Genomic DNA, 13,972 nt, shown 5'->3' with positions numbered 1-13,972 from the left:
GAAAATACTCTGAGAACAAAAGAAACCTGAAGAAAAGTGAAAGTGTGATACTAGTTAAAGGTGGTAAAATTATTACTGTCGAAGTAGCAAAATGTCTTACAACTATTACTGTAGCTATTTAATATACCTCTTCTGAGTTTGCAATAATTAATTCCATTAGTAAATAATGAACATACTGGGGACCAGGAACAAGTTCTGCAGGGCAGACAGCCTATACACACAATTCTTAAAAGGCTGGCTTACAGATATCCCTGGGCTCCTGATGTTAATTTTTAATATATTGTGGAATATCGAGGAACTCGATATGACTGGCATACTCCTAACGTTGAGTCAATAGTCAAAAAGGCAGGGGAAGAAGGAAGGTTTCTCAGCCTGACAATACTCCCAGGAAAGATCACCGAAATTCTGAGTCAGCATTAAATACTTGAAGAATTAATGTATCAATAAAATTCATGCTATGAAACACAGGATTATGGAGACAAAGTCTTTTTAAAGCAATATGGTTTCATACTGTAATTGAATTACAAACTTGGTTGACAAAAGTAAATGAATATCTACCAAAATCTTGGCTTTTGTAGAGCTTATGACTTAAAACTTCATATAATTGTGATTTAAATTGCATTATATGTTAACAATACAGTACTTATTCAGCAGATTTAGGACTGCCTGAGGAATCTCAAAAAGGAACAATGAACAGGGAATCATCATTCAGTAGGAGGATTTGGTGTGAGGTTCTGCATAGATCGTGAGTAAACAGAACATGATTTTACATCTCATCACTGATGTGGAAATAAATGCAAAATACTTTAGGTGAAGTTTGCAGAGACTGGTAAAGGAGCAGACATATAAAATAAAGTGGATCACTTCCAAATTATACCTGTTCAAACTAAATATATTTTAATTCAGCCAAATACAGAGTAATACGTGAAGGACCAAGGAACGCAGACCACATCTACAAAGCAAGAGACTGCAACTGGGAAAGCAGGGACCTTGAAGAAGTTTAAGATTCACTGTGGATAAGCAAAACTATATAAAAATGGGTGAATGCAAGCCTGGAAAGTGAAGCAAGACACCTTCAAAGTAGAAATGAGGCACAAATTACACTGCAAGTGTTTAACTACTGGAACAAATTACCAAGAGAAGCAGTAACTTCTCCATCTCTCAGTCTCCTCGCATGGAGAGTTGATGCCTTTTTGGAAGATGTGCTTTCACCAAACACAAATTATCAGCCACTATAGAATTGGAAGTCGATGAAATTAAATAGTCTGTGTTCTACAGAAGGTCCCTTCATACAGTCTCTTGAGTCTACTGGCCTTGAACTCTTTGACTGCACAGAAAGTGGCTTTTCAATGAACCAAAAGGGTAGCAAACTACAAAGTGTGAATAGTAGACATTTTCAAACTCTGAATTTGGAAACTTTTTTCCACATACTGTTGGCTGACTGTGCTATAAGCTGCTGAGTTCTTGGTCTCAGTAAGGATGCTACCTGCAAAGTCAGTGCTCCCCACAGTTCTGGTCTCTTTGTGGGCTTCCAGAAAAAAATGCTGGCTCTGTGCAAACCCTGACCCTCTATAAGCTGCCGTGACTCAGGTCTTAGGGCTGAGGTAAACTGAGTCTTCTGTCATATCATGACAGAACTTGGGTTTGGCTGTTTTTTTTTTTTTGTTTTGGGCACAAAAGTGTAGTGGGAAGGCACAGGAGAAGCACTGATACTCATATGACTGAGTCTATACCCTCATAGCAATGTGGCCTTTGGAAAGATGCTGAGAGCATGGGCCACCTGAGGCAGTTGAGTGAGAAACAGGAGCCATGGGGCTGCTAGGAGAGCACATCTGCCCCCCACCTGAGTGGAGAGCTCAGCATGCTGTTAGTGTGGCCCCATAACCAGAGGAACACACGGACCCTGGCTGGCAGTGAACGTACATCACAGAGCAACTTTCCCAAACAGATTTCCTGATGTTCAAGAAGCACCCCTCTCCACAGGGGAGTCTCTAACCAATTTGGCCAATGAGGTTCAAACTTAATTAAGAGGAAGAAGAGGTACTAACCCTCTCTTAGTGTTAGTACATAAACTTTTTTTTCATTAGAAAACCAGAGTAGAAAACATTCAGTATTTATAGTCTTGCTTCACACCTACACTAAGCCCCTAAGAAAGTAAAGTGGCCAAGGAGCGAGTGTAGATGTAATTTACTCTTACATGTCTAGAAAAAACCTGTGTCTACATACAGTAAATGCAATCACCTCAAATACTAATGAAGCTATTTACATGCAGTTTTGACAAGTATAATTCAAGGTATAAAACACCAAGACACACAGGCCTTCAGCACATATGCTAAAAGGATGTCTTATCTGTAGTACAGAGAAGAGTTATCTCTGTTGTAGGGTGTAAGGGCAAAGAAGAGGGTAGTATGAAGAGGGGTGGGCAAGAGGGAGGAGTGAGGCTGCACGAGTGTCTGAAGCAGGTGTGGTTCATTACGACAGCTTCCACTGCCTTATCCTATTCTGGTAGATCCACTTGACAACTTTTATGCTGGTATTGCACCCATCAGCATGGGGCAGTTGGGTTTCAGAAATCCTATTTCATTATGTCAGTGCTGGAGTAAACCAAGCCATTCCCATGACTCCATCCTGCCAAGTTGTGGGCAGTTTCTGGGCATGAAAGGAATATTGTGAGAAGGCACTGGGAAAAATGTAATTATATCTTTGAGTTTGAATCCTCACAGCAAAGCAGGCAGCTTGTCAGCTACAGTAAGAACAGCACCCAGGCTTCCTCTTATGCCCAAGAACAGATTAACTAGTTCTGGGTTGAAATAATATTTTTTAAAATATATTTTTTTCTATTTTATATCTAATATTATTATGATAGACATATTTATATACATTATACCTATCTATGTGTACATATAAATAAATATATGCATAACAGTGGGACCCTGGCTATGGAGAACAACAGAGCAAGAGTCTCTAATAGCTGGACAATGAAGACAAGTCCAGGAAAAGAGCACAGATGGGTAAGAAAGAGAAGCATGAGAGAAAGAGAAAAAGCAAGTAAGGGAGAAAGAGAAACACTGGTTATGTGCAGAGAGCCTGTGAAAAGGCAGGAAAGATATGTAAGGAGAAAGGATTGGGAAAAGAGATTTTGGCTGTAGCAGAACATGGGAAAACAGAGGCAAAAGGAAGTACAGAAGGAGCTGAACATAAAGAAACGGCAAGGAAGCCAGAGAAGTAAAACAACAAACATCCAAAGGGAATTCCTTGATGAAAAGATAGGAAGAGAAGAGGATATCTTTCCCTCCCTGCTCACTGGTTGTACTTCTCCATTACATCTCATGTCTTTTATTCTCTCTCATATACTTCCTTCTATTCTTACCAGTCCACTATAGACGTTTCTCTTGAGAAGCATTAATCTGTAGATTCCTTCACTACACCCCTGCCCCTCCAGTTCCCTCCCACCCCAGCACACAAGCATGATAAGAGGAAAGACCTCTCACCTCTACCTCTCTCCCACGTGAGCTTTTGTCAGCATATGAATCACTGCCAGGTACACGACACAAAAGACAGAACAATTTCCTTTCAAAGAGAAAGCCTCATTCTGACAAACCCAAAGTTTGTTTCCACCAGAAGATGTCCCCCAGGGGATGGAATTTCGCAAATCATATGCAGTGTAATATTAATTTCTGTGTGTTATTTCAAACTGACATGCTGTCTGTTAGATGACTGTTTTTTCCTAACAGGACTATTCCACTGGGAAGAAATTTAACTCTTAATAAGCATTTCTCCTGTACTCTGTCAGGTTCCTATTTTCTCTAGTTTCCCTCATATCCCCACTCCATGTGCCTTCCTCATCCTCTTCCCTGATCTCTGTATCCCACTTCCATCTTTCTTATTCCTACCTTCATTCTTTTCCTTCACGTTTTTTTTCTTCCTTCATCCTGTCTCTTTCCCCTTATTTTTCTATTCTATACTTTCCTTCTTTTACTTTTTCCTTATTCTTCTATTTTGCCATTTTTGCCTGCTACCTCTCCTGTTCCACTCAATCCATCCCCCACAAATGCAAGAATCTAGCTGGGGCTACGCAGTGCTCCAAGCTTTGAAATGGATGTGCAGAGAAGAGAATGAGCAGGATTCATTGCCCCTAACTTCAGGTGACTTTAGGGTAGGTGTCTTGCCTAACCCCAATGTATGTTTGTGCTAAATATAGTCAATGGGAAGAACAAGGAGGGGAGGCACTTCCAAAGAATGAATTATTCCATAATAAATAGTTGCCTCAGATGGGATGGCTGTCAAGATAGCCTCAAAACTAGCTTAAATTAATAGCCTAACTTTCAGACAGTAAAAGTGTGGTGGTAACATGAAACACTTGAGATAGAGGAGAAAATAGAAGGGGAAGTCTGCCTGAGGACAGAAAAATGGCAGAACCTGGAGGAAAAGCAAGAAAGATGGGAAAGCGACCATGTTAACTAGTGGACAGATCAAAAAAAGTGTTTGCTAAACCAGCAGTACATTGAGGTCCAGAGTTGCAGACAAGCTGAAGCCCCAGAGCTCCCATTGATTTTTCCCATGTTTTGAACTGCTCAGCATTTCTGAAAGCCAGAACCCTAACACCTCTCCTGAGCTGGGGACTAATCTAAGAGACGTGCCTTTCATGGTTAATGCTCTGGACGTCAGCCCCAAAATGCTGACTTCATTACATTTTGCACCTAACTGCTACTGAGGAAAACCCTGGAGTGAAAGAACAGAGAATTAACACTAACGGGTCTCACAGAAAACCGGTCAATATCTGAGAAATGTGTCTCAGGCTATTTCCCTCACACCATTTTCCACTAGTATAATTTAATTTCTTGACAGCACGGACTATCGAGTCCTGGAAGGGAGTGCATGTGCACACACACATGCTTGCACGTCTGGCTGCTGAAGCATCAGCGATTTAGCTCTACAGATACAGCAAATTGCCTCTTGCCAAAACTGGGAAGCATAGCGTCCTTTTCTGGGAGGAATCAGTGCTGCCTTCTGCAGCTGGTGGGATTTAGTGTCTCCATGTGTTTATCCACTCCATATGAAGACATAGGATTTAAATGAGCAAACGTAGCAAAGCTGAGTGCAGTGCTGCTTAGCCAGTGGTACAGTCTGCTCAGTCAAAGGTTCTTTACCAGGCAGGGCACACAAGAAGCATGTAGGAGACAAGGTGACAGGCAGGAGATGGAAATTTCAATGAAATTAAGGAAGGAGGAGGCAAACGTAAACCTACAGTATGCGCTACCAACAGTTCAGTGAATAATCAAGGCTTTCTGTGCACAGTACATCCCAAACCATTGCAAAATTGATGGGTTTTACAAATGGCTTAGGCTGAAACTAGTGCATAAGAATGATTGTCACTTGGTTTTTTGAAGTGAGGGACCAAAGGCAGTGAGAGTAACATGGTGTTAAAAAAGTTGGCTCTGACTTAGAAACAGTATGCCTACATGCGGACTGTATCAAGCCTTTCAGATATGCAAAAAATGTTTGGGGCCTACAGCCTCCGAAACTCCAGATCCTGGCTTGAGGATAGCTAAGAGGAGAGCTCTTCAGCTCTTTTGGTCTACAGAGTATTTGCTGCACGGTACCTGGGATATTAAGAATCAAATCCCTGGCACAGTACAAAATGTATTTACAGAAATAAAAGACGAGAAATTTCCAGACTGAACATTTTCATGAGGAAAAGGGAATGTAAAATGCAAAAGAGAATCAATAGAGTGTGAGTCTTGGCTTTTTTTTTTTTTTTTTTACTTCACTTGTGTAAAGCAGCTTGAAAAACCTGTGGGCTAGTAAATCAATACAGCCCTTTGCCCAGGAGTGCTTTTGGTTTGGATCCTGTGCCTAGCCTCTAAGCTAAGCTGCCTTTTCACTGGTCTCTGGCAGGTGAGAATATCAGGACTTTTGAATTGATTACTTTAGGACATAATTGGAGATGCTGGGAGAGGCCACCCCAATTACAGACACTCAATCCTGGAGCTCATCTTCTTCCTTGGCCCTGTCCAACCTGAATCTGATCATCATTCATTGACATGATTTATAAGGAATTCTGGAAATCTAATTTTAGCATAAAGAGAAGGTCATTTCCATTTTCTGTACTAACTGGTGCATATAGCTGTGTGCTATTCCTATCATAGCCTGATTGATCAAAAACAAGTGACTTTTCTGTAATTGTATATTAATCCCTGCTTGTGCCTTTATTATGTTCTCATGTTTTTTCTGCCATAAAAGAGATTGCATCGGAGATACTTTAGAAAAGAAAACAATAAAATGAAACTATCTGAAAGTCATGGATGACTCTAACTACTCTGTGGTCACATGTAACCTATGAAGTTAACATGTAATTAAATTGGAACATTGATACAACATTTTTTTCTTTTCATTCAGTGTTAATAAGTTTGTATAGGAAATGATAGTCTTGGCTGAGAAGAACCAGCGTTCGAAGGAAATGCAGTGACTGGAAAGAATGAGGAAAGGATAATATCTCAAAGGAAAGAACGAGTCGGACAGTAAACATTTACCTCACAAGCAGTGGGCGTGCGCAGAAGCACATACGCGCACAAGCCCAGAAACACACAGAATCATGGAATTGTTTAGGTTGGAAAAGACCTTTAAGACCATAGACCTAACACTGCCAAGTTCACCACTAAACTGTGTCCCTAAGTGCCACATCTGAAGGTCTTTCTAAATACCTCCAGGGATGGTGACTCAACCACTTCCCTGGGCAGCCTTTTCCAGTGCTTGACAGCCCTTTGGGTGAACAATTTTTTCCTAATATCCAATCTAAACCTCTCCTTGTACAACTTGGAGCTGTTTCCTCTTGTCCTGTCACTTACTACTTGGCAAAAGAGACCGACACCCACCTTGCTACAACCTCCTTTCAGGTAGTTGTAGAGAGCGATAAGGTCTCCCCTCAGCCTCCTTTTCTCCAGAATGAACAACCCCAGTTCCCTCAGCCACTCCTCGTAAGACTTGCAAGACATCCATTCCAAGTTTAGTCCATATTTCAGAGGAAGTGCTGAATAAAAACAATAGCAGGATTTCTCTATTAAATAGGCCTTTCTGGAAAAAATCAGCACCAACAATGAGCAAGTGTAAGAGGAAAAAGGAAAAAAGAGACAGTGCTCAGGCTGGATCACCTTGCTGTGTGAAAGGATCCAAACCAATGTATATATGTAGATAATTTAGTGTTGCGTGGCAAATTTTTTTTTCCCCATTTTACCTTTTCTCTCTCCATTTTAAGGTGAGGGGTGATGCACACTCTAGCAGCTATGACGACAGCAAAAAGTGTTGTCAGCAGCCAGAGAGACAGGCGAGCACCCACACAGCCAGTGACTGCATGCACCCTGTGTCATCACCCCCGCACTCACCATTCAGCTCCAGCAGACAGGGACAGTTTACTTCTACCATGTTAGGGGGCATGTTAATTAATTAATAATGCATAATCTGTACTTATCTGCTGAATAAAACACACCTCCGCTGCAACCTTTAAGAATAACATGACTCAACTCAGAACTTGCCAAGTCTTGTCCTCCCAGTCACCGCCAATGAAGAGGCAATAGAGATCTACCATTCCAAGCGATCTTTTTCTGGATGTATATATTCAGAGAGGTGTTTCAGAAGCAGAAGAGACCATTAACACAGTTTTTCTTTCTTCCTCATCCATATTATTTATGCCCATAGGTTTATAAACATAGGTAATGGAGTAAGATTCTGTCCTCTCAAATTTCCCCACATTGTACCACATTTTATTTTTCCTGAAGCAAATGGAAAATGAAATTGTTACAGAACCAAGAACCCAGAAGGGCAGGTACTTTTTGAAGCCTGACAGAAAGTAAAAAGGTGGTGGTGGTGGGGAAAGTAGGGGTGGAACAGGAGCAGATAGGAGAGAAGGAAGCTGAGCAGGTGACTCCCAAGGGGAAGGAAGCAAGAACAGAGATAGGATGAAAAGGAAGAGGAAAAGCACTGTTAATGGAGACAAAACTGATGGAAAAAAGGAGTGTTGACAGAGAAAAATCACAGAAAGCAACACTTGCAGGTGGCATTCAGGGAAAACACAGTGGAAGGCAGGCATGGATTTACCTGGAGAGGCTGCGAGGATTGAAACCTCTTTGGCTCTACTTCCCTCTATGCCTTTCCTTCCAACAAAAACTACTGGTTGCAGGCCAAGCTCTCAAGTCTCTTGTCACAGATGTACCGACATGGCTGAACAAGACCTCTCCCCACTCGTCATTCAGACCAGGGGGAGGAATGCGAGGAGACAGAAAGGGAAGGGGTGGTACAGAAAATGGAGCAGAGACGGGGAAGAAAGACAAAGATGGAAAACAGGATGATAGAATGACAAAGCCATTATATAGATATAGAAAGTAGGAAATTTGGGGCAGAATGATTAAGGAAAAATAAGGACTATTACCTAAGCTAATTTATTTAATAGCAAAAACTGAAAAAGCTGAATAGGATCGTTAAATAAAGAAAATCAACAAGCTATGTGAGTAAGGTACCCTTTGCAGAGCAGGATCATAGAGGATGCTGGTCGGGTGCCTGGAGCCCACCGCGCAGTATCGTGAGACACAAACTTCAAAATGCTCTACACACAAGGTGACTACCTAAAAAGCACATAGAGGGTGTGAAAGGCAAGCAATGGGTGGTGGAGTATAAAAAATAGAAATTCCCCAGATGGACTCAAATGGATGTATATCTAACTGCATGATTTTTTTCTACCATGTGCACTTAAGCAAATATTTAGGAACAATGGGATGAACATAAGCATAATAAAAACCCGAGTGATTTCCATGAAAACTGTTCTGACTTCGGAGCCTGCCTCTGACCCAGGCAGAAGCTCCCTTGCTTCCATATGGACATTTAAACTAGAGTGAAGACTGTATTTGAAGAAACAATCGTGAAACATGTATTACCTAGGGAAAGGACATGCAGTGATCACTGGCCCTTAGAGAGGAACCTCCTAGATCTTGCTAGTTCAGCTCTGATTGGCACCGTTTCCCTCTCTTCCTCCTTTCACACACGGGCTCATGAATGATGTTGAGGCTATTAATCAGCATCAAGTCTCCAGAGCACCTCCTGCTCTGGAATGCCACTGATGAGCAGATGGGATTTTTGGCAAGAAGTGACCTGGCATGAAAATGAACAGAGGAGGAGAGTACTACAGAGGAGGGGAGTGGGGACTGCCTGAAGCTCTCCATTTAAAGGAATGGAGGAAAAGAGATTTTTCTTCTCTGCTGATACCATATTCCAATCTACAGTCATATAAGGAATTATCAGAAGCCACCTGTGCCCATCAACACAAGCCAATTTCCTTCCTTAAGAGCCTGGTATATCTACATTTATGTAGACATATCTAACTTAACTTGGGTAATGCTAACACCTACCTACAGTAGCTCAGTATGGGTTAACTGAAAAAAAAACGTTTACTCAGCCTCTTGGGTAGGCTTTGCAGCTCACACTGATGTCCAGGCAGATGTCACATTATGAAGACCCTATCTGGCTATTTTAAGCTATTGTGGCCACATCTGTGTGAACTGCAGCAGTTGCAGCCTAGAAAAAATGCCTGACCCAAAGTCTTTTGAAGCCTATTGCTCATTGCCCTTCCACAGATCCTTTTGCTTGGAAGCTGACAGACAGGCTTCCCCCTGACATTCCCAAAATTCACATACAGGAGGTGTGGGCTCACAAATCACTCAGTCATGAAATGGGCAAAACACCTCAAGAAGGTTTTCCACATTAGGCATTACAGGAATTAGTGTCACTGTGAGTGCTGAGAAGATTCAGTTCTTACAGGTCAATGGACACTCAGTTTTAACTCTGTAAATCTCACTGGTGGTAGTGGAAGCTGGAGAGAGAGATCTCACTTTACAATCTGCACCTTTCAAGTGCTACAACACTGAAAATCAGTGTTGCACATCAAATGTGAATATAATACTTGAAACAGCAACAAAGACTATTTATCTTGCTCATATTTCTTCTTTTTCTTGAGAAACCTTACATCTTGTGGCAGTTACTAAATTAAAAACACAACAGCAGAACACAGAGTTAGGCTGGCAACAAAGCAGCCTGTGTGCAGGCCTCCTAGGAGATGAGGACCTGCTCAGGGATCATTAGTGAACGGAGACAGAAATACTTCACTGCCCCATGCTCTCACTTCACACGCGCTTTGAAGACACACGTGGTGCATTGTTTGGTGATGCACATGGCACAGTAATGCTTCTTTCTATAGCTCACATCATACAAGGCTCACAAAACAGTTTACAGATGCTAACAAATGAAGCCCTGTCTCTACATCATCAGTGTTACAATCTCGATTTTATCATACGTCTCACAACTTTACTTGTTGTACTTTGTTTCATGTGAAGCCCTAGTTCTCGGAAGTCAACTCATATGCAAGATCCGTAGCTATATAATTGGGAAGGGGTTGATGAAAATCAAGTCTAATGATTCAAAAATCTGAAGGTAATTGAAAAACAGTTTCCACTTCAGAAAAAAAAAAAAAAAGCAAAACGTCTTGCTTCTTAAGTCAATTCTCTTATGGCATGGATGGCTTCTGATTTCTAATTCTCGGGCTGGTAAATTGGAACATTTCTCCGTTAATGGGCAAGTACTTTTATCCCTAGCTGGCAGATCAAAAAATTACAAGGCAGCACTGAACCTGGCTACAGTATAAGTGAGTTTTCAACACAGCTGAATTCCTGTTACATACCGTGGGGTTGAACTGTGACTGTAAAAAGAGCAAACGATGCATTTAAGTGTGGGCAAAATCTGAAGTAAAATCCAACTGTCTCACTCTCAGTCCAGTGTCTTAACCAACAAGCAAATTCTTGACTAAACATGGAATTCAGCAAAAATCCTCCTATTTTTAAACAAAAATCTGCAAGCCCACCTGCAGTGCTATTTCAGGAAAGAAAAACCTAGTAAAAAACATTGGAGCTTCTCATATCTAATTAAGGAGCTGAAGAAAAAAAAAAGGAGTACATTTTAGAGCACTGTGAAGATATTGCTTCCTATTTAAATTGCACTGAACCAGGAATGATTTCCTAGCCCAAGCAGCAGCAAGAACAACAGCAACAGTTAGAGACCTTCATGCTGCAAGGCAGTTCAAGAGACAGGACAGAAAACAGGAGGTGTAGGGAGCTGCCCAGGAGCTAAGGAGTTAAGCGAATTTCATTCCTATTCATTGTACGTCCTTAAAAAGTCATTATAGATACATCTGTAGCATAGCTGGGACCTGGAGGCCTTTTGTTTAGCTCGCAGCACACGACACAAGATGGAGCCCACACCGTGTTGTTTAGTGCCCGCTGAGCAGGATGATGTGGGCTGTTTCATACAATGAGAAGGTTGCACATCATTCCTGGTGAGTAGATGGCTACTGACTTTTCACGGGTGATACCTTGCTGTACAAAGAAAGCAAGAACCATACACTCTCTCCCCGGCCTCATCCTGCTGTCCACCTCCATCCCATTTCCCCCTGCATGGGACTGAAAGCTGGAAATCTGGAGGAACAGAGTAATTGGTTTACACCATATGAACACAAAGCAAAAGAAACAGCAAAACAAAAATTAAGCAAAGGCAAAGAATAAACAAGATCTCCCTTAAAAAGCTTCAAAAATAAAGAAGTTTTTGCAAGTAATTTAATTTCAACACCTGTCTTAAGGGAATAAGAGGACTGGATGGCGTTAAGGTCCATAAAGCAGTTTATAAACAGTTACACAAGAGCAACACCATATATTGTAACATGCAATTTTATAGAGGCCTTCGAATGAAAATAAAACACTGGGTAGTTGTGGCTTTCTTATGTGCCTGCAAAAAGCCAGTGAAGAAGAGATTGTATCTGGAATTTATAAACTGCAGAGGAGAAAGAAGGCACAAAAGAGAAAGAGATAGTAAACATTTTATTTTAAAAAACCATTTTATTTGTTTCAAAAATAATTTGGTGGGTTACTTCAATTTATTTCCTGGTAAAACAAATGAGTAAGGCTTCTGTGAGCTCTCTTCAAGGAGTAGCTGTTAAGTGACAGAAAATACCCCCTTGAGTAATATGTAATCGAGGCAGGCAATAGGGAGAGATTTTAAGAACAAAATACCCTACACAAACTAGTTACTAGCCATCTCTCAGATGTCTTCTTTTTTTTCTTTTTAATCCTGGGGAAAAGAAAGAGTGAAAGAGATAAAGAAAATAGGAACAAAATTAGAAAGAAAAATGTTTTGACCTTCCTTGCATCTGTCAGGATCAGACTGAAATTTTTTCTTGGAAGCTGAAGGTCAGGGGAGACAGCTATGACATATGGCTGGGCAAGTCCAGGAAACCAGAGGTACTCAGACTTCCCATGATGGAGGAGCTTGACCTCATGTACCCTGCATTGATCCACTGGCTTTTCCAGACATAAAAAAAACCTATCAGATTGAAATTAGGCAAGCTCACCCAGGGAATTTTGTCTCTAAGACACATCTATTTGCTCCCAGATCAATAGACAAGGAAAGCAAACTTGTCAGAGCAACAACATGGACACTACGGCCAGGCTCGCTGCACGTGACCCTTGCGTTTGCTCCTATAGTGCCTTTTGAACTGGGATGTTCTCAGATCCCACTTCCTCACAAACCAGAGTTGAACCCATGAGAACAAGAACTGACTTTACACCAGATAAGGAGGACCTTTATGGTCTGTCAAAAATTCTGCGTGGGCACGGACTACCCCTGCCAAACAGCCTATAGCTTCCTGGGATGTCACTGTTGTCACCAACACTACACATACCGGCCACATAAAAGGTCACTGAGGACAGAGCCCAGGCCCTTCTGATCCCAGAAGCGTGGCGTCCCACAAATTGAGCCACAGAAGCTTTCCCTGAGTGAGACCTAAAAAACACAGATAAGCAGTTTAGCCTCTCTACAGTAGTCACTGGCACCTACTGGCACTTCATTACAAATGCATTACTGGCTGTAAAATGGTGAGAGGCTGAGACAAGCGCACCGCCTTATCACCCTGAGCTGCGTGACCTCCCAAGCACCAGAAGCATTGGAGGGAATTGCAATGGGAAAGACAAAGGCTGCAGAGGACATGACAGGATGGAGAGAACTCCTACAACAGACAGCACTGTCCCTCATTCCTTCTTAACTCCTCTTTCTCTCCCAGTTAGATCAGCAGTGCTCACCCCAATATGACACCAGGAGGTGCCCCATCCCCACATCGCTCTGGGACCTGCACTGATTCACCTGGTGGCTTTGCCTCCTCCATGCAATCTCCAATGGGCCACTGCCATGGGGCTCAGGCTGCACTCCCGTCAGAGCGGGAGCCTCTTCTGGTACCTCTGTGAAGAGCCACGTATGGCTATAGTTCAGTACCGACACGATGGTGTCACTGACGCTGGATGACTGAGGAAAGATCAGAACCATCCACATACTTCAGCCTGACTCCGGTTTGTCGTGGTGTTTTCTGTCTGATGCAGTTTCATTACCTGCAGATCCCAGGACTACTGAGCTCTCTTGTCTTTCAGAACCTTTTGAGAGACAAGGAGCAGATGTAGGAAAAGGGCATTATTTTCTAGAGGAAATGTTAACCCTCAACTGCCTCTCAATGTAGTGAAGGAATGGAAATACAGGTTGCTGACTATTACCATCTGGAACATGTGAACCGGGTTAATGAGAGGGCAGAAACCATCCTCGCATGTAAGAAATAAAATCTGTCCTGCAACTGAACAGTTTCACAGACTGAATCCCTTTTTAAGAAAGGAAGTTTATTATTGCCCTGTTCCACAATGGGAAACAAGAGTATCTTCTTTTCTCTCTGCCTTTCAGCTTCTCTTTTTCTCTGTGTTGGTGGCTATTTTGCGCCTGCGTGGACCACATTCCTGTCTAGTGTAGAATCCTCTGACTTCAAAACAGAAGGCTGCAGCAGAAGTACAACCTGCACTAAGTGCCAATTCCCTCATTTCCTCTTCTGTTTCTCTCTTGCCAT

This window comes from Chlamydotis macqueenii, chromosome 1, assembly GCF_036417535.1.
Source record: "Chlamydotis macqueenii isolate bChlMac1 chromosome 1, bChlMac1.mat, whole genome shotgun sequence".
NCBI lineage: Eukaryota > Metazoa > Chordata > Aves > Otidiformes > Otididae > Chlamydotis > Chlamydotis macqueenii.
The sequence above is the reverse complement of the archived record's forward strand: the minus strand, read 5'-3'. Positions refer to the sequence as shown.